The sequence below is a fragment of the Homarus americanus genome, unplaced genomic scaffold (genome assembly GCF_018991925.1).
Source record: "Homarus americanus isolate GMGI-L3 unplaced genomic scaffold, GMGI_Hamer_2.0 scaffold41366, whole genome shotgun sequence".
Lineage (NCBI taxonomy): Eukaryota > Metazoa > Arthropoda > Malacostraca > Decapoda > Nephropidae > Homarus > Homarus americanus.
In genome coordinates, this window is record NW_024723541.1 from 3,600,500 (window position 1) to 3,622,951 (window position 22,452).

Sequence of the window (22,452 nt, forward strand, 5' to 3'; positions counted from 1 at the left end):
AAAAAAAAAAAAAAATCAGAATGTCTTCACTATCGAAAATATATAACCTTTCTTGCTATATCTTCCGTATATAGCAATTTTCTTTATCTGTTTTTAAAAAAATAATCGCTATTTATTATTTATGTATATAGATATGTATATTAGATTCTTTAGGGAATATTCAGAATTAGAATGTAAGTACAGACTGGCTTTCACTTTCGGATCCAGACGCGGCGAATGTGGTGAGATGGTCGGGAGGAATTTGTCACGGATCCACAAGAACGGTGCCTGGAATTTAAGGCCAATGCTTACGTACCAGATACTATAAAATTGTATCGTTCAAGGGAGGAGAGGGTCGGTGGTTCGCATAGGGGGTTGTTTTGATAGTAAATTTGTCGAGAAGATGGACTCTGGCAATCCACGTACGGCAGATGTAAACAAACTAGGAATATGACCCAAAGATCAATAATATGAAAGCAAATTATGGCGCTTGTAATGAGATGGGTTGGGGGGATGGGGAGGAGGGCCAGGGGGAGTGGGATAAGGGCCAAGGGGAGTGGGATAAGGGGCCAGGGGGGTAGGGATGATGAGGGGGAGGGGGGCCTTTAGGGAGGGCCAGGAGGAGTGGGAGGAGGGCCGGGGTGAGTGGGTAGAGGGCCGGGAGGGAGAGAACCTTTATTGCATCGGCTACCAGATATCGGTGATTCCAGATACGAATTCCCCCATCCATTTTCCACCAATGTTTGTGAATGGTAGTGAAAATGTCAAGTAATTTATCGTTGTGTAAATATCAATCATCAGGAACTTGGAAATAATAATAATAATAATAATAATAATAATACGTAATATCAAATGGCCTTTCTCTCTCGTAATAGCTGCCCATTGCGTGTATTTTAGGGATCTATTTACCTCCACTGGGTGACTGGCAATTAACGAGACGATAGAATTGTGTTTGTTTGTAATTCTCAACAAAGTTACTGACGACAAGAGGTGTAGGAGGTGATATCTGAGGGTGTGTACAAGTGTAGTGATATATGGGAGTGTGGTGGGTTAGTAGTAATAGTAGTAGTAGTAGTAGTAGTAGTAGTAGTAGTAGTAGTAGTAGTAGTAGTAGTAGTAGTAGTAGTAGTAAGTATGCCCAAGTCAGGTATACTCAAGTCAATTACCGTACTCCATTGTTCTAAAGCCTTGACGTGTCTTAGTCAATTCACCGGTCTATTAATTAAGCAGGTAGTTATTCCCGTCAACCAATTAATCAATAGGCAATCAGTTATTCAATCACCCTATTATCCTTCTGTTGGAGTTACTGTCCTTTATTATTTGTTTTTATAAGTTAATATTTGGTGAGTGACTCTCTCTCTCTCTCTCTCTCTCTCTTTCTCTCTCTCTCTCTCTCTCTCTCTCTCTCTCTCTCTCTCTTTCTCTCTCTCAGTACGGACGTGTTAAAGCTGCGTGTTCGTCCCAGGCATTGAGGACTCACGCGTACATGACAATCCAAGTAGGAGAGCCTGTTACTGTGGATAGGTGGATAGATGGATAGATAGATAGATAGATTGATAGATGGATAGATAGATAGATAGATAGATAGATAGATAGATAGATATTCAGTAAAATCGTCAAATAAGCTCAGATTAATTCAGATACAGACAGACAGACACAGCTATATAAAACACCAAGCCTGGCCTCTCATGGGATCTCACATTAATCATAATTTTTACCTTGAACAAAAACGAAAGAAAGCACTTAGGTGAAATTGATGATGGTGTCGAAGTTGCATTGAGACTGTGCGTAATTCAATAAAATGTTAGTTTATGAAAGAGTCTTAATACTTTGGTCATTAGTATTGTTGTTGTTAAAGTCATTAGTAAAAGTTTGTGATTTTTTTTTTCTCTTCTCTGATTTCTTGTTTATTGTTTTTTTTTTGGTCTTTGTTTTCGTACAGTGTGTCAGCTGATTTATCAAAACAAACAGGTGATACATGTGTGTCTGTCTCTCTCATTTGTCTGTCTGTCTGTTTGTCTGTCTGTCTGTCTCTCTCACTCCTCTGTCTGTCTGTTTCATACCTTTCTCTCCCCACCTCTCTCTCTCTCTCTCTCTCTCTCTCTCTCTCTCTCTCTCTCATATCCTTACTTCAATTAATTCCGCCAATTTTTCTTGGTTTATGTTAAGATAAGTCTTCATTTTCTGCACATTATCCCTTAAACCTTTCATTCTTCTTTCCGCATTTTGCTATTTTCTCCTTGTTTCCTCTGCTCCTTCTTTCTTCTCTCCCATCCCTCTCTCTTCTCTTACCCCCCCTCTCACTTTCTCTTCTTCTTTTTCTCCCCACCTCTATCTCTCTTCTCCTATTACTCTTCTTCTTCCATCTCTCTGTTCTCTTCTTCGTCTTCTTTTTCTCTCATTTTCTCATCTTTTCTTCCCTCTATTCTTTTTTCCGTTCCTTCATTCCCCATCTATTTTTTCTCTCGTGCCTCCTCCTCCTCACCCCCCCTTTATCATCTTTCCTCTCCTCCCATTCCTCCTCCTCCTCTCCCTCAACCCATCTCCTCACCTCCCTCTCCTCCCTCAACCCCTCTCCTCACCTCCCCTCTCCTCCCTCAACCCCTCCTCCTCCTCTCCCTCAACCCCTCTCCTCACCTCCTCTCCTCCCTCAACCCCCTCTCCCTCACCTCCCTCCTCCTCCCCCTCTCTCTCCTCCCTCAACCCCTCTCCTCCCCTCCCTCTCCTCTCTCCTCCTCCTTCAACCCCTCTCCTCAACCCCTCTCTCACCTCCTTCAACCCCCTCCTCGCCCCCCCCTCTCCTCCTTCAACCCCTCTCTTCCTCCCTCTCTCCCTCAACCCCTCTCCTCCCTCACCTCCCTCCTCCTCACCTCCCTCTCCTCCCTCAACCCCTCTCCTCACCTCCCTCTCCTCCCTCAACCCCTCTCCTCACCTCCCTCTCCTCCCTCAACCCCTCTCTGCCTCATTTTTCTTATCATTCCACCAGGAGAAGCAATTTCCAGAACGAGAGAATATCCAAGGGGTCTGGAAGGTGATACTAAACCCATGAGAGAATAGTGGAAGGTTTTTATGGAGTTCACCGCTAGTTAATGACGCGTTTTCATGGTGGTAGGTACAGGTAACTTAGCCTTAATGATGATAGTAGTGGTGGTGAAGAAGAGGAAGGACTGAAGATAAAAATAATAATAATAAATATAAACCCTAAGCTAACCTAACCTAACCCAATCCCTTCATAACATCTAAGATTATATGGATTTAAATAATTCTAAAAAAAAAAAAAAATAGCCCCCCCCCAAAAAAAAAAATGCTGAATTGTGAGATATGCAAGAGACAATAAATGCCAAGAAGAGAAATAAACGAGAGAATTTTGTGAATATAGGAGATACTATCAAAGGTTCGCTCGACACTCCGGAAATATGTTGTCGTTATTGGTATTTGGTGAGGTTAAATTCTCAGAAGGGAAGAGAAGAGAATTTGGTGGGGGGAAGAGAATTTGGTGGGGAAGGAGAATTTGGTGGGGTTAAATTCTCAGAAGGGAAGAGAAGAGAATTTGGTGGGGGGAAGAAAATTTGGTTTGGAAAGAGAATTTGGTTTGGAAAGAGAATTTGGTGGGGTTAAATTCTCAGAAGGGAAGAGAAGAGAATTTGGCGGGTATAAATACATAGAATTCGATTAATTTTCACCTATATCTTTTCACCATTGTCATCGCCGTGTTGCAGGAGTCGTTTGTGAGTCTGTGAGTGTTGTAGGTGCATCGGCAACAGAGCAACACCGTGCAGGGACCCTTCGCGGCCAGCTTGTTATACGAGCCGTGGGTCCTGTCTGACACGTTAGCCACATCACATAGGCAATAACCGAGTCTTGTGTTATAAACGATAGGAGTAGTGTAGATATCCAGGGGTGATATCATGCGTCACAAAGGAAGATAGCATGTTTACAATATCTCATCATCACTACCATCACCATCATCACAATATCTCATCACTTCTACCATCACCATCGTCACCATAATCACTACCCTCACCACCATTTCACTACCATGATCATAATCACTATCATCACCATCATCACTCCATCACTCTACCAATACGATTATCACTACCATCGACATCATCACTATCATCACCATTATCACTATCATCACCATCGCTACCATCACGATCATCACCACTAATCACCATCATCACTACCATCACCATTATCACTAACATCACCATCATCACTACCATCACCATCATCACCATCATCACTACCATCACCATCATCACTACGATAACCATAATTATTACCATCACCATTATCACTACCATCACCATCATCACTACCACCACCACCATCACTACCACCAACAACATCACTACCATCACTATATCACTACCACCACCATCATCACTACCATCGCCATCATCACTACCATCACTATATCACTACCACCATCATCACCATCACCATATCACTACCATCAACATCATCACTACCATCATCACTACATCATCATATTCTCATCATCACTACCATCACATCATCACATCACTAATCATCATCATCACTACCATCATCATCACCCACTTACCATCCCCTCATCATCACTACCTCAACATCATCACTACCATCACCCCTCATCATCATCACTACATCCATCACCCACCACCCCATCATCACTACCACCATCATCACTACCATCACTATATCACTACCACCAGTATCATCACTACCATTATCATCATCACTACCATAACCATCATCACTACCATCACCATCATCACTACCATCACTCATATCACTACCACCAGTATCATCACTACCATTATCATCATCACTACCATAACCATCATCACTACCATCACCATCATCACTACCATTATCATCATCACTACCATTATCATCATCACTACCATCACTATATCACTACCACCACCATCATCACTACCATCACCATCTTCATCCTCATAACCATATCACTACCATCACCATCATCACTACCATCACAATATCTCACCTTCACTATGTGACATCATGTCTACCCCCACACTATAACTAATAATCACTTTATAGTGACTATCACACTATAGTGAGAATCACTATATTGTCACCATGAGCCTCACAAAGTTGACCTCTTACTATATTGTTTGACTGGTGAAGGAAGGCCACGGGGTCGTGTGGTTGAGGACTAAGGTTGATCATCTCAAAATGGCTCAGCATTTCGCTAACCTCAAGCAGCGTTACGGGAGACTGGTAGAGTTCCTGAAGGAAATAGTTCCCAACTTACAGCAGAGAGTACACCGCTTCGTGCGGCGGAGGGTGCTGGGAGACTCTCTTGCTCTGGTCTCGCATTACTATGGCATCATTGGGTACATAACCATGTTTACCATTGTCCAGCTAAACCTCATTATGGACGGTGACCTGTACTGCGTAGACCAAAGCTCTGGAGAGGTTCTCCCAGAGGATATGGAACACGTTTGTCGCTCCCACCATTACGGTGTGGGGAGTTTTGACGCTCAGGGCAAGAAGGAGGTAAGTTCGGTCTTCCTCTTCTTCCCTTGGCTGCTGCTGCTCCTCGGCGGGATACATTGCTTCGTGTTCATCGCAGTTCGGGTCGCCGAGCACACCCGCGTACGCCTGTTGATGGATAAAAAATACCAAAACTCTCCTGAAAATATTGATATCAGACACGAGTGCTCTTTGTTCATACAGCACAACCTGGGGTCCTTCTCGTCGGTATATTTCACCAGCCTCGCCCTGCACGTGTGTGTCGCTGCCGTAGACTTTGCCTGTTTATATTTCGTAAACGCGCTCACGTCTAATAGAATAATAAAATTTATATCGATGTATCCTAATTGGGACAGAGATGTGGTAGGCTTCACCGACCAGATGAGCCTGGCCTTCCCTCCCTTTGTCACCTGTGAGATAAACCCCACTGTGCAGATTCTTGCCCTCAAAACAGTTACCTACGGCTGCTATAACAAAATGGCAGAATTATACGAGAAGATGACCATTGTTATGGTTGTATACAGCGGTTTACTGCTGGTCGCTACTATTGTACATGTTTTATACATGTTGTTTATCATCCCGACTTGCTGGGTGAAACGGTCGCTCCTGAGCACAGGTGGCGCTCTACCCAGATCAGAAAAGAGGATTATGAAGTGGGCTAGCGTGGGTGACGTGATGGTCGCCCACTACCTGAAGAAGGAAGTCACTGGGCGCGGTTATTGTAAGGCCATCGCCGCCATCGGTAGTCGGCCAGTCAACTGCCCGGTTGAAGTCCTGGGGCGAGTTGTAGTTGAGTGATTCAATAAAAACTTACAAAATAATATAGATGTTTTAATATAAAAATCCTTATGTAAGATACTGTGTATTATTCATTTATGTGTGACTGACATGTATATAAAGACAGCTGATGACTTCTTGTTGAGAGTTATTCATAATAGAGTACGTCTCTCAGTACAGAGACATACATACTTGTGTGTTGTCTCCTATAGGCAGAATAACTCAAATAAAATACCTTATACCTTTACTATATTTTTTTTCACCAGAGAAAACTTACGGAATGGTAATGTCATATATGTGGGTGTGTTAGTGTTAGAGTATGTTAGAGTGTGTTACTGTTAGAGTATGTTAGAGTGTGTTACTGTTAGAGTATGTTAGAGTGTGTTACTGTTAGAGTATGTTAGAGTGTGTTACTGTTAGAGTATGTTAGAGTGTGTTACTGTTAGAGTATGTTAGTGTGTGTTACTGTTAGTGTGTGTTACTGTTAGAGTATGTTAGTGTGTGCTACTGTTAGAGTATGTTAGTGTGTTACTGTTAGAGTATGTTAGTGTGTGTTACTGTTAGAGTATGTTAGTGTGTGTTACTGTTAGAGTATGTTAGAGTGTGTTACTGTTAGAGTATGTTAGAGTGTGTTACTGTTAGAGTATGTTAGAGTGTGTTACTGTTAGAGTGTGTTAGTGGTGGGATAAACAGTTGTCATACTACACTTCCTAAAACCATTTAAAACATTATACCAAATTCCCTTTCAAAGTTCCACTACATAATGTTTGTTTTTATAGTTTTGTAGTTTTTTCTGAAGGGAAGGTAACTTTTTTTTTCTTCTTTATGTAAACACGGGATTAATTTATTTCTTCCATATTATCTTGTCTCTCCCCTTCAGAATGCGATAGTTATAGTGGTGGTGGTGGAGATGGTAATGGTGGTGGAGATGGTAATGGTGGTGGAGATGGTAATGGTGGTGGAGATGGTAATGGTGGTGGAACTTCTCTTACCTACAGATAAAGTGGAAGGTATCGGCAGGTGTCACTTTACACAGTCTGCACACCATCCCACCTAATTTCCTCACCAAACTCCACCACAAAATAATATTTAACTTTTTTTGTTGTCTCTAGGTAACGTCTCTACCTTTTCTATAAACAACAAACTATATTTCTTCTATATAAGTTAAGAATTATATAGTTACGTTTTTTTTTTAAGAATCCGCTCTCTGAATCTATATAATTGTCCAAAAATTTATGATCAAGATTCAATAAAAATTGCTATGTTCTCTTATTCAACGACAGGGGAATGATAACATGATTTCAAGATGGTTAAATGTTAGGGATTTTTAGTGACATGTGAGGTCCATAAATCCTCTACGTAGGATTAAAATGACATTGTAATTCCTCTCTAGTGCAGGAACATTAATCCTATAACACTGGATTTTATTAATAGTGTTAAACGGTGGTAAATTATGCTATTAGGTAAATCCCTTTATACTGCTATTTGGTAAATCCCTTCATACTGATATTATGTAAATCCCTTTATACTATTAAGTAAATCCCTTCATACTGCTATTTGGTAAATCCCTTTATATCTATTAGTAAGTAAATCCCTTTATGTTACCGACAGCAGAATCCCTTTTCGTGTTGTTGGTCATATTTCACTGCCTTTTAGACCAATAAATCCCTTTAATCCCTTACATTGTTAGGACATTTATTCCTTAACGTTCTGGAAAAAAATCCAAAATCTCCTAATTGGGGTCATTAGCTAAATCCCATTCATTACTTTAATTGGTAAAACATTTTTGATTAATTACGAGTCCAGGTTCACGGTAAAAGAGAGCCTGGCCAAGTGGTCCTTAGCCTGGCCAAGTGGTCCTTAGCCTGGCCAAGTGGTCCTTAGCCTGGCCAAGTGGTTCTCAGCATGGCCAAGTGGTCCTTAGCCTGGCCAAGTGGTCCTTAGCCTGGCCAAGTGGTTTTTAAAATGGCCAAATAGTCCTGAGCCTATGTGTGTGTATGTGTGTGTGTGTGTGTGTGTGTGTGTGTGTGTGTGTGTGTGTGTGTGTGTGTGTGTGTGTGTGTGTGTGTGTGTGTGTGTGTGTGTGTGTAACATATGAACACCTGTAGCTAATGAACACCTCTCCCCTTGTAATTCCTCTTCCTCCTCTTCTTACTCTTCCTCCTTCTTCTTCCCCCTTCACTAGTTTTCCTGTTTACTCCTATTATAATCTACCTTTTCTCATTCCTCTCATTTCGCCTCTCACTCTCCCTCTCTCCACCTCTCATCTTTATTTTCTTCTTCTTCTTCTTCTTTAAATCCTCTCTCTCTCTCTCTTCCGGTCCTCCTTTCATTTCCTCTTATCTCTCCTTTCACCTCTTTCATCTGTCTCCCACTCCCTCTCGTTCTTGATCTGCTTCTCCAGTTTTTTCTTCTTCTTTTGTCGTTTTCTTTAAAGTTCATTCGTCGGTTTTGTGTTTCTCCTTCTTTGTATCGGCTATTCTTTCCCCTTCCCTCTCTCTTTTTTTCACTTTATCTCTTTCTTTTCTCTCTCTTTCTCCTTTCGTGTCTCTTTTTTCCTATCTTCTTTCATCTCTTCTCCACCATCACCAACACTCGTTCTCCTCCTCTTCATCACCAACACTCCTTCACCACCAACACCATCTCTCCTCTACACTATGACTATCACCAAACCCTCCTCCAAATCCTCTCCACCATCACCAACACTCTTCCTCCTCCTATCCACCATCACCAACACTCTTCCTCCTCCTCTCCACCAACACCAATCTCAGCTTACAACACCCCTAATCATTCTACCATCCTTAATCACATTCCTCCATTCCTCAACAACACCACTACGCACCTCGAACGTTGACCCTACTCATTCTCCGAGCTACGATTAGGAGATGAGGAAGATTCGTATTCCAATCAAGGGAAAGTATTGAGTGTGTAATAATTTCCATAGATATGTAAGGTAATAAGTAAAAATTGTTCCCTAAAATAAGTTAAATCACCAAAAACGTTACTAAAATAAGTTAGATCACCAAAAACGTTCCTAAAATAAGTTAGATCACCAAAAACGTTCCTAAAATAAGTTAGATCACCAAAAACGTTCCTAAAATACGTTAGATCACCAAAAACGTTCCTAAAATAAGTTAAATCACCAAAAACGTTCCTAAAATAAGTTAGATCACCAAAAACGTTCCTAAAATAAGTTAAATCACCAAAAACGTTCCATAAATCGTAATGTTGGTACGAGTCCCCCCTTTAAAAAAAAATTATCGACGAATGATCTTGGCGCTGATTGGTTCAAGGAAAGCCAACCCAAAGCGCTAACTGGTCAAAGGAATTAGCCAGTCACGCGTGAGTTTTGTAACGTATCCTGGCTTCCGATTGGTTAATCGTCATAACTTATTAATCAGATGAAGAAAACTAAGGTGTTGATTGGTCGCTTGCTGCTCCTTCAAGTTTGTTAGTCTCTCTCTCTCTCTCTCTCTCTCTCTCTCTCTCTCTCTCTCTACATAACTGTCTCTTTCTGAATCACCTTAACTTCTCTCTCGCTCATCTAGGATTCTCAAAAGACCGTAAGATAATTTTTTCTTCTAAGATGTAAGAACGTAATTAGCTCCACGTTCACCAGGTATAAAGGTGTTGTGCTGTTCTTTGAGGCGACATTTACACGCTGGCTGGTTGGCTGTCTGTCTGTCCTGTCTGTCTGTCTGTACTCTCATCTCTCTCTCTCTCTCTCTTTCTTTCGTCTGTTTGTCTGTGTCAGTTTGCCTGTCTCTCTCTCACTCTCTCTCTCTCTCGTCTCTACTCTCACCTCTCCCTGTTTATCTTCTTTCTTTCTCTCTCTCTTTCGTCTGTCTGCCTGTCTCTCTCTTATGTCTGTCTATCTCTTCGTCTCTCTCTCTCTCTCTCTTCTTTCCAATTCCGGTTCAGGTAATTCGTCACTCTGCCTCATATTTTTTTACTTCCAATCACGTTCCCCAAGCCCCACTTTTCTTCCTCTTTTCCAGCCCCTCTCTCTCTCTCTCTCTCTTTTATTTCATTGTTTCCCTCTCTCCATCTTTCTTTGCTTTCTTCCTTCCCTCTACTTTTCTCTCCTTTGTCTCTCTCTCTTTCTCTCTTTTCTTTCATTGTTTCCCTCTCTCCCTCTTTCTTTGCTTGTTCCTTCCTCTCTCTATTTCTCTATTTTTCCTTCCTTCCTTCCTTCCCCCCCCTCTCTCTCTCTCTCGTTGACTCAAGATACGGTGTCAGGTTTAATATCAGGTGAGTTAAAGCCCTGCTAGTGACATGGTTTATATAGATGGCACTCTTCCCTCTTCCTCCTCTCCTTCCTTCTCCTCCTTATGATCCTCTTCTTCTTCTTCCTTCTCTTCTTCCTGAATTTCCTCCTCCTCCGATTCTCCTCTTCTTCCTCTTCCTTTTGATTCTCTCTCCCCCCTCCTCTCCTGTCTTCCCCTCCTCCCCCTTCCTATCTCTTCTGCCTTCCCCCTCCTCTTGCCTTCTGCTTTCCCCATCTTCCTGCCTTCCCATCGCCCCTTCCTCCCATCCCCCCCCTCCCTCCTATCCCCTCCCAGCACCAAACTCTCCCCCTGAACAAATTATAATCACAAAATCAATGTCAGGATTTAAGAGGCAGGTACCCTAAAGAGTCCCCTGTGCACCTCCCTCACCTGTTCCACTAATTACACCAACCTAACCTAACCTGACTTATCTCTGTCTTTCTGTCTATGACTACACGCCACACCACAATACAAATTCCCGAAAATTGTGTATTATTGTCTAAGTACATAATTTTGGGAAATATTTATAGTCTGAACAAAAAATACTCCCAATGTTTCATGTATATGTAGGTAGATTAAAACTATGAATGAATATATATCTTGAAAATCTATTATACTCTTCTCAAAATATATTTCCAAAATCAAATACTGACCCAAATATATTCAAAGTATTTAATTCACACAAAATTTTCTTCCAAAATCAGGTAAGGTTCAATTTATTTTTAAAGGGAGACTAATTTATTCCCTGAAGGTATTCTTCAAAAATCAGGGTGTGGGCGAGACGTGTTAGGAACCCCAGCAGCGCCACCAGAGGATACCAAACAGCGTTAAATAATCCTTACGAGGAATTTTGTGAGCTGGTTCATCCTATACCACCCTGGGAAGATGAGGGAGGGAGAAGGAGAGGTAGGGAAGGAGAGAGGGAGATAGAGAGAGAGGGGAGAAAGAAAAGGAGAAGTAGGGAAGAAGGGAGAGAGAAGGGAGGGAGATAGAGAGGTAAGGAAGGAGAGAGGGAGATAGAGAAGAAAGAAGAGGGAGAGGAAGGTGTATAGAAATCCCTATATCATTCTTTAATCTTCAAAACATTTATACACACGCTCCCTATATCATTCTTTAATCTTCAAAACATTTATACACACGCTCCCTATATCTTTAAGTTAATATCTCAGACACAAACACACGTACTTGGGGACAAAGGCGCCAGAAACGGACTACTTCGCCACAAAACCGCGGAATGTGCAGTTGTGAATGTATAATCACATATGCGTTCCACATTTGCTTACATTTGAATGTTTAATTGTTGTTTAAGTCTCCTTCATGAGGGTGTGAGAAAACTGAAATGGTTTAAGATTTGGATACAAACACGTATGTATATTTTGACGCGCTGGTGTTGGTGGTGTGGTGGTGGTGGTGTGGGTGTTGTTGTGGTGGTGGTGGTGTGGTGGTGTGGTGGTAGTGGTGGTGTGGTGGTAGTGGTGTGGGTGTTGTTGTGGTGGTGGTGTTGGTGGTGTGGTGGTGGTGTGGTGGTAGTGGTGTGGGTGTTGTTGCGGTGGTGGTGTTGTGTGGTGTGGATGTTGTTGAGCATACAGTAGGGCTGGTATATGTAGAGAGAGAGAGTTGTTCATCTAAATTAGAAAGTTTCTTTGGGTAAGTTTCTAAATTATTAAGAGAAAGTGGGTAAAAGTTGGCCCATAGCCCATGTCCCTTGTTTGTAATTATGACAAGTCTGCCCATGATATTAACAGCGTGGGTTTCCTGTCATATATTACAGACAGGTTAATGTAAAACCACACCACTGCTCATTATACTGCCATAAACCCACACCATTGCCCATTAAACCGTCGTAAACCAACACCACTGCCCATTAAACCGTCTTAAACCCACACCATTGCCCATTAAACCGTCGTAAACCAACACCACTGCCCATTAAACCGTCTTAAACCCACACCACTGCCCATTAAACCGTCTTAAACCCACACCACTACCCATTAAACCGTCTTAAACCCACACCACTGCCCATTAAACCGTCTTAAACCCACACAGCTGCCCACTAAACCGTCGTAAGCCCACACCACTGCCCATTATACTGTCATAAACTAACCCTAATTTGGAACTTTTAATTCACACTGCAAACTACGAGCATACGTGGGTGGGGGCATAGTGTGGGTGGGGGGGGGCATAGTTCGTGGGTGGGGGAGGGGCATAGGTGCATTGGGTGGGGGGAGGGCATAGCGTGGGTGGGGGAGGGCATAGTTCGTGGGTGGGGGAGGGCATAGTTCGTGGGTGGGGAGGGCATAGTTCGTGGGTGGGGGAGGGCATAGTTCGTGGGTGGGGAGGGCATAGTTCGTGGGTGGGGGGGGCATAGTTCGTGGGTGGGGGGAGGGCATAGTTCGTGGGTGGGGGGAGGGCATAGTTCGTGGGTGGGGAGGGCATAGTTCGTGGGTGGGGGAGGGCATAGTTCGATCTAATATGTATGAATGTTTTTTTTTGTGTTGTGTTTTTTTTTGTGTTTTTTTTAGGTGAGAGGACAAGAGTGTTTTAGAGTCTCACCTCCCCACATCAGCGCTGAAGTCTGAAATATTTACCCAGTGTCAATCACGTGGGTCAGGTTGTCAGGTAACCCATGGTGTCAAATGTGTCAAGTCATAGAGAGTTTGAGGGAGTTAGCCCACGGTATCACATATCACGATAGGCAGTAAGAAACACCTTTAATTAACACTGCAGGTAAAAAAACACAGGTAAGGGCACAGTGTGGTTAGTTTAGGTTAGGTAAGGTTAGGATACTTTAGGTTAGGTTAGGTTAGGTGAAGTTAGGGTAGCTTACGGTTAGGTGAGAGTAGGATAGACTAGATTACATTAGGTGGATAGATTAGATTAAAATAGGTTAGGTTAGGTTAGGTTAGGTTCGTATCGTATGCAGTCAAAATAATAATGTAGCTCCAAGTCACGCCTTCTGTTACTCCTTTGCCCAATAGGATTCCAAGATCGCGGACGTTATATACACACATACACTCACATATTACTCTTAACATACATATAAAATACATATAGATTTACCCTCAATATAGGAGCTCCGATATAAGTCTAGGAGGGACAGTTTCTTACCTGTAAAAATAAAAGAAAAAATGTTAAATGTGGCAATTAATAATAAACTTTGTCTATGTTAAATAAGGTAATTAGGTGGTTAGAATAGTCTGGATAGTTATCAGTGATTATTAGTCTGTCTGTCTGTAACTATGTTTTCATTCTTGCTTAAAATATAATCCACAAATCGTCAATACTTAAAGATTAACAACTGATATATACAGACGTTTTTATTACAATTTCTCAATATATATGATAAAAAAAACATTATTTCAACCAATATTTGATCTTAAAGAATATTTACTTTTCAAAATCTTCAATATTTTTTTTCTCTCGGCAGCAGCAAGAACCATATCCTGCCGTCTCGAGGGCCAGAGTCACACTAGAACCTTCAACTGTATCAAGCACCAACAAGTAAGCCAATTCCACGGAGAGCGCTTACCAATCAGCAAAGAGTAAACTAATCCGCCGCCGAAATGCTCTACGCTTATTGGTCGACGCTGGTAACTTTGTGGCAGATCAAAGGAGCAGAGGATGACGACACTGCCCAGGAGGACGCTGTCATGTTCCCGGGCCGAGGGGAAATGAGGGTGGGTGACAGGTGAGGGGAAAGGGAAAGGGTTGAGTGTCAGGTGTGAGGGAAAATGATAGGGGGGTTAGGGGAGTGAGGGGAAAATCTCGAGTGAGGGGTGAGAGAAAGTGAGAGAATAAGAGAAAAATGAAGAAAATGAGAGAGGCAAAGTGAGAAAGAATAAGGGAAAATTGAGGCAAAATGAAGAAAAGTGAGGAAAGGTGAAGGAAATTGAGGGGAGAGGTAGACAGAAAGCGAGAGAGCGAGAGTGTGAGGGGACTGGGGCGGCAGTACGTGGGTTGTGTTGTCATAGCGACGACCAGTGAGAAAGCAGGACGGGAAAATGAAACACGTGAATAAAACGAAGGGAAAATGAGGGTGAGAAGAGGGGAAAGGATAGGAATAAAGAGAGAGAGAGAGAGAGAGAGAGACTAATGCAGTAGAGTGTTAATAGGTTAACACACACACACACACACACACACACACACACACACACACACACACACACACACACACACATCTATTCACTCTATTTTGTGACAGAGAGAAAGGAACCTTTTTTTTTCTGAAGGTTAGTAAACAGTCGGAAGAAAAACAGCATTCTATATTCTGTGAAGAAAAAGAAAACACCTTAAGAGCTCTGTGTGTGTGTGTGTGTGTGTGTGTGTGTGTGTGTGTGTGTGTGTGTGTGTGTGTGTGTGTGTGTGTGTGTGTGTATGATCAAGGATAAGTTAGATTAAAAATAATTCCTCAATTCATGTTTCTTAGTTTAAAGACCCTCTCTCTCTCCTTTCTCTCCTCCTTTATTTTTCAGTGTGACAAAGGTACTCCCTCCCCCATCCCACGCGCTTGTCTACCTGGCTTTAAATTTTCAGGAAGGTTGACAGAGAGAGAGAGAGAGAGAGAGAGAGAGAGAGAGGCAAAGAAACAAACAGACAGACAGACGCGGGTGACCTGTTTACAAGATGTGGACAGCTTCACAACAGCTGCCCCAGGACATCGGCCTTCCCACCACAACTAATTGAGATGTTCACTGTAGCAGGCATAACAACGGCCAGGCACTGTGGCATTACAACACCTGTGGCACTCTCCTTCTTTGGTGTGTGAAATTACAATACAAATAAATCCGTCGTCGATAAAACAGACACACACACACACACACACAAAATTACCGAAAAATATACACTCACTTGACTTCAAAATTCCCCAAACGTCACGAGAAGAACAGAGACACAGTGTGTGAAGGGGCGTCCTAACTTGAAAGTACAGAGATGGGAAATAAGAGAGTGTAACTTTCCCCCTGTCTCCCTATTGAGGTGGGAAACTCCTTCTTATCTACCTCTAACCTCGTGGTCTATCTTTCAGTAATTTTTGGACATAACTTTCTAAGTTGCAAAAGTCGATATTTCTACTTGTAAGAGTAAATTTTTTTTATATTTCTTGTTGAATTAAGTCCATTTGGTGATTGGTTTAAGTCCAGTGGTGTTTTTATTTATCGTGTTAAACCTGGTTGGACTTTCTCATTAATGTCCAAGTTTTGTTTTTCGTCCGTCTAAGTTACTAAGTTGGTTGGACGTTCATCACAAGGCCAGTCCTATCTCCCTTGTCGATCCCACCTAGCTGGACGTTTTCATTAAGTCCAACCACCGTCCATCTCACCACAGCTTCCAGAAACAAATGGAAACTGGAAAATGACAACCAGGGAAAAAATCTTCACTAATACACCTGGATGAAACAGGATCTTGGATGAGTCTTTCCACCATTAACCTCAACCTCCATCCTTAACCTCAACCTCCATCCTTAACCTCATCCTCCACCATTAACCTTATCCTCCACCATTAACCTCATCCTCCACCATTAACCTCATCCTCCACCATTAACCTCATCCCCCACCATTAACCTCATCCTCCACCATTAACCTCATCCTCCACCATTAACCTCATCCTCCACCATTAACCTCATCCTCCACCATTAGCCTTAACCTCTACCATTAACCTCATCCTCCACCATTAACCTCATCCTCCACCAACACTCTCACACCTTGTTGACTCTCCCACATCCTGCTCCTCTCACCTCTAACCTTCTCTCACCAGCCTGCTCTCTTCTCTCTCCCTCTCTCACCTCTCAACCCCTCAACACCCCCTCACCTCCTCCCTCTCCCCTACCTCTCACCTCTCATATCTCCACCTCCCTAAACGTCTCTCCCCTCTTTATCTCTCCCCCATCCTACCCCCCCCCCCACCTCTCACCTCTCCCAGGTATTGTTCAGCTTTACAAACAAAGGTCGATTATTTTTTTCACATAACACTGAGATGGTAGGTAGGTGGGTGGGGGGGGTCTGTATGTCTGCCTCTCTCTCTTCTCTCTCTCTCTCTCTCTCTCTAATCACAGGTGACGTAACATTACTCGTCCTACATTTTTCTTTCGTGGAAAATCCAATAAACTTCACCTCCCTTTAACGGATATCTAACGGGTAGAGTCCGTTATATAGAGGTTTCATATATAACGGAGCGTCAATATAACGGATTTTAGTCTCTCTCTCTCTCTCTCTCTTTTATGAGTGCCTTGTTCAGTCATCCTCACATGGCACATACTCCATATAGGGTGCCAGGGGTGAAGGAAGGTGAGGCCAGGGGTGAGGAGGGAGTGCCAGGGGTGAGGAGGAGTGGTGTGGAGGAGTGCCAGGGGTGAGGAGGGAGTGCAGGGGTGAAGAGGAGTGCCAGGTGTGAAGGAGTGCCAGGGTGAGGAGGAGGAAGGAGGGGGACTAACTCTCTCTCTCTCTCACACAGACCCCAGACTAAAGCTGCTCAATTTTGTTTTCTGTTTTGTCAACGACCCGACCTGTCACTTGCAGCCCCTTCCCCTCACTGCCGGTAGCTTAACACACACTCTCTCTCGGGTGTTCTGAACGGTTAGTTAGTGCATGGGAACGAAAAGCATTACATTAGGATCTAAACATTGACAAAAAAAAACGTAAAATATTAAAACATCAAAAATAAACATCGAAAAACCCGGGAAAAAACATTGACAAAAAAAAACGTAAAATATTAAAACATCAAAAATAAACATCGAAAAACCCGGGAAAAAAATATAAACCCACAAACATTAAAACCGCAAAAGAATCGTAAAATAAAATAATCCCAACCTACACCATTAACCTCATTCTACACCATTAACCTTAACCTCCAACATTAACCTCATCCTCCACCATTAACCTTAACCTCCAACATTAACCTCATCCTCCACCATTAATCTCAACCTCCACCATTAATCTCAACCTCCAACATTAACCTCATCCTCCACCATTAACCTCATCCTCCACCATTAACCTCAACCTCCACCATTAACCTCATCCTCCACCATTTACTCTACCACAAACACATCAACAGAGGAAGTACATGAAGAGTTTACCAGGGGACAAAAACGGGAACTACCCAGTTAATGGAGAGGATTGTTAGAGCAAGAGGATGATTGTGGTAATTTGGTAGTTAAGGTCAACGAGGTTATGATGTGATGTAATGGTGGTTTATTATGATTGTCATGATGTGGGTTACTGTCATGTATAATCTGCCAGTACGAGCAGAAGGCTGGCGAACTATCGTCTAGCTGAGCTTCGGTACGTTTGTTATTGTTTTGACTAGAAGGGTTCGTCTGGCAGCTGTTTTTGTCCGTGTGTGTGTGTGTGTGTGTGTGTGTGTGTGTGTGTGTGTGTGTGTGTGTGTGTGTGTCTAAAAAAAGCGATATGAACATACAGTAGATGCAAACAAACACTAATATACACACACACACACACACATACACACACTCATATTCACCCACACACATCCACCCACACCCCACATCCACCCCTACCCACACACACCCACACACACCCCACATCCACCCCTACCCACACACACACACTCCCTTCACTAAAACGCCCACTAAAAAAAAAAAAAAAAATACCCCAAAATAAGTAACCCATAACCCTCCCCACCTATTCTCTATCCCTGATGAAAATAGTGCCAGAAATAGTGCCATCCCCCTCACGGTAATTAGGAGGAGTCCCATCTACCTTGGGCATCGGACAAAGGGTAATGGGTGTGACGTGTTCTGGCCGTCTCCATTATACCCACGATTACCTATATTATAAATCCTCTGCTGCAGGGAGACCTTTATCCTGACACGGAGACCTTGATATGGTGGTGTTGGCCCCTAGGAGACCTTGATATGGTGGTGTTGGCCCCTAGGAGACCTTGATATGGTGGTGTTGGCGCCTAGGAGACCTTGATATGGTGGTGTTGGCCCCTAGGAGACTTGATATGGTGGTGTTGGCCCCTAGGAGGCTTGATATAGTGGTGTTGGCACCTAGGAGACTTGATATAGTGGTGTTGGCGCCTAGGAGACCTGATAAAGTGGTGTTGGCACCTAGGAGACCGGATAACGTGATACTGATAGCTTAGAGTCCTGATAACGTGATAAATAGCTTGGAGACCTGATATACTGGTACCTAGGAGACCTGATATCATGACACGGAGACTTTACATACTGATATTGACGTCTAGGAGACCTGATATATTGATAGCTGGCAGACCTGATGTGCTGATAGCTAGGAGACCTGGTATCAGTGTTTAATATCTCAATGAGGGAGGAAGAAGAGAAAGAGAAGAGGGAGAGAAGGAGGGAAGGAGGGAGGGAGGATGGCAAAATGAGAAGGAAGGAGGGAGGATAGTAGTGAGAATTGAAGAAGGGAAGGATAGAAAAAGAGATGAAGAAGAGGAAGGAGGGAGAGAAGGAGGGAAGGAGGAAGAATGGTAATCAGAAGGAGGGAGGAAACGTGGAAGATGATAGTGAGAAGGAGGGAAGGAAGAGAATGATGAATAGGGAAGAAATGAGAGAAGGAGAGACGGAGGGGGGAGGGGTGGTCGTATTGAGAAGGGGGAGGTAGGGAGGGAGCGAGGTAGGAAAAGAAGGGGATCGTAGCGAGAAGGAGGGAAGGAAGGAGGGAAGGAAGGGAGGGACAGAGGGGGGGGGGAAGACATTACCCTGGTATATAGAGTCATTCATATATTGTTAAAATCGAGTTCCTAGTTAATAATGGTTCGGGTTAACTGCCACAAATTACCTTGTTAAGCCTTGACGCTAATGGCAATCAATTTCCATTTCAAAAGGATTGGGATTGTTAAACTAACCTAGATTTACCTGAGAGAGAGAGAGAGAGAGAGAGAGAGAGAGAGAGAGAGAGAGAGAGAGAGAGAGAGAGAGAGAGACTTGTATTGTATCAAAATGCATCATCTTTTACCTGATATTATCGTTCATGCTTAATTACCTGCAAGAGAACCAACCAATCATCTTCCAGTGCCGTCGTCTCAAGTCTAGCAATCGACCAATCGCGTTCCAGTATCGACAATCTAACTCCAGCAATCGACCAATCACATTCCAGTATCGACGACCCAACTCATGCAATCAACCAATCACTTTCAAGTATCGTAGTCTCAAGTCTAGCAATCGACCAATTGTGTTCAAGTATCGTAGTCTCAAGACTTACCAATCGACCAGTCACAATCTAGTGCTAACGACTCAACTCAAGCATCGACCAATCATGTTTCAGTACCGATGGCTCAATGAGAATATAGTTTAGGAGGACATGGGCTAGGAGGACACCGGCTAGGAGGACAGGGGCCAGGAGAACAGGGGCAAGGAGGACACAGACTAGAAGAACACAGGCTAGGACAGGAGCTAGGAGGACAGGGGCTAGGAGGACACGGACTAGGAGAATAGGGGCTAGGAGGACAGGGGGTATGAGGACACGGACTAGGAGGACAGAGGCTAGGAGGACACCTTCATCAGACGTCACAGGAGACATGTTATCGACACTCTCCCTCCAGTTGAATTAAATTACGTCCATTGTGCTCGAGGTAAGAGGAGGAGGAGGAGGAGGTAAGAGGAAGAGGAGGAGGTAGGAGGAGGAGGAGGGAAGAGGAAGAGGAGGAGGTAGGAGGAGGAGGAGGGAAGAGGAGGAGGAGGAGGAGGTAAGAGGAGGAGGAGGAGGTAGGAGGAGGAGGGAAATCTGATAAAACAGGAGGTGGAAGAGAGGAAATGGAGGAGGAAGGAAGAGGAGGAAGAAGAGAAGAAGAAGGGAGGAAGAGGGTGATAAAGAGGAAGGGAAGGAGGAGGCGGAGGCGGAGGATTAAAGCAGAGACTGAGAAAAGGGAGGAGGCAGGGAAAGGGTGATAAAGAAGACAGAGAGAGAGAGAGAGAGTGAGAGAGAGAGAGAGAAGGGGCAAAAATAATCACAAATAACACATTAATAAACCCGTATATAATAAAACACACAAAAGGAAAAAAAAAAAAAACATTTAATAATTAACTAAAACACAAACGACAACAACAAAACCTACCAGTAGTGTTATGTATGTGTGTGTGTGTGTGTGTGTGTGTGTGTGTGTGTGTGTGTGTGTGTGTGTGTGGTGCAGTAACAAACACGACAACAAAAACAAAACTTGGAGAAATTTTTCGGTGTTTAGTAAATTATTGCCTGCCTTCACTAAATCTGCCTCATATATATACACACATTGAGGGGAGGAAAGAGGGAGAGGGAGGAGGAGGATGTGGGTGGGAGATGAGGTGGGGGTGGGTGGGGGTTGATGGGGTGAGGGGAGATGAGGTGGGGGGGTGGGGGGGGGTTGATGGGGGGTGAGGGGAGATGAGGTGGGGGTGGGGGGGTTGATGGGGTGAGGGGAGAGATGAGGTGGGGGTGGGTGGGATGGGGTGAGGGGAGATGAGGTGGGGGTGGGGGGTTTATGGGGTGAGGGGAGATGAGGTGGGGTGGGGGGGGGTTGATGGGGGTGAGGAGGGAGGTGGGGTGGGGTTGATGGGGTGAGGGAAGTAAGGGGAAAAGAGTGTGGAAAGGGAAGGTGAAGAGAGGAAAGATAGAGCGGGAGGAAAGAAGAAGAAAAAGAAGGAGGAGGAGGAGGAGGAGGGAGGGTGAAAGAGATGAGTGAGGGGAGAGGCGAGTAGGAGGGAGGGGGAAATGATAAGAGGGGAGAGATAAGGGGAACGCGAGAGGGGAGAGGGAGAGGAGAGAGGGAGAGAGAGGAGAGAGGGAGAGAGAGGACAGAGGGAGAGGAGGGAGGGAGAGTGATGGGAAAAATATGGCCAAATAAATGTGAGGGGTAAATACGGAAGAAGAATAAAGGAGAAATAGATAAATAAAATGAAGAATTAATGATAAATCGTGAAAGAAAACGATAAACGGGAGCAAAGAAACAGACAAATACAAACAAAAAAGTCGTGGGAAGGAGACAGAAGGCGTGGGGAGAAGACAGGAGGCGTGGAGAGAAGAGAGGAGGCGTGGAAAAAAGACAGGAGTCGTGTTTGGCTACAAGTTAACGAGTGGCCAACTGAACACTATAGAAAAACTACATCGGTCGTTAGGTAAGGTAACATGCATATCTGATAACGATGGCACTGTCGGAAGCTGGCAATTGGGGGGGAGGAGTAACAGTAGAGGCGTCGGGGTGAAACAAAGAGATATACCATAAAAGTCGAATGTAGGAGCACAGAAGTGGTAAAATTTGTGGCGACGAGTGATGGAGGAAGAGAGGAGGGAGAGAGGGAGGGAGGAGGAGGGGAGAGAGGGAGGAGGAACGCTAGTAAGATGGAGTGCTTGGGTACGCGAAGGTGATGATGGACACGGTGGCAGGAAGGAAGGAAGGAAGGAAGGAAAGGAGGGAGAATGATGGAGAGGAAGGAGGGAGAGAGGATGATAATAAAGGAACAGGGAGGAGGGGTGGAAGGGAGAATGGTAGTGAGAAGGGTAGAAGAGTAGGAGAGAGGGAGAGAGAGAGAGAGAGAGAGAGAGAGAGAGAGAGAGAGAGAGAGAGAGAGAGAGAGAGAGAGAGAGAGAGAGATTAGAAACAAGGGGAGAAACGCAATTAACGAAAGGGGAAGAGGCAACGGACAACAAGAAAAGTGAAACAGGGGATAAACTCAGGGCATCAGAGAGAGAGAGAGAAAGAGAGAGAGTTAAACAAGAGGTATGTAAGGTAAAGAAAGAAAGGAAGGGAGAAGCAAGAAACAAAGAGAATTGAGGCAAGAGGTCACCTGAACACGTGAAGTAAGGATTGAATAGGAGACAAATAAGAAGAAGAAGAAGAAGAAGAAGAAGAAGAAGAAGAAGAAGAAGAAGAAGAAGAAGAAGAAGAAGAAAGGGGAGGAGGAGGAGGAGGAGATTGTCAAGAGGGGAACTTTACCTTGAAGGGGATGATACGACACACACACACACACACACACACACACACA

At 43.7% G+C, this 22,452-nt stretch overlaps 1 protein-coding gene across 2 annotated transcripts in view; it reads right to left on the reverse strand.

The window, feature by feature from the left end:
* LOC121863573 (trehalase-like) overlaps nt 1-22,452 on the reverse strand; it is a 117,316-nt gene that overhangs the window by 71,533 nt on the left and 23,331 nt on the right. The window contains exon 1 of one of the 2 annotated variants that reach the window (XM_042362286.1): nt 13,572-13,590. The exons of the other annotated variant lie outside the window; for it this stretch is intronic. The gene's annotated coding sequence lies outside the window, so the exon portion shown is untranslated. Of the gene's footprint in view, nt 1-13,571; nt 13,591-22,452 lie in introns of those variants that run through there. 2 annotated transcript variants of the gene reach the window in all.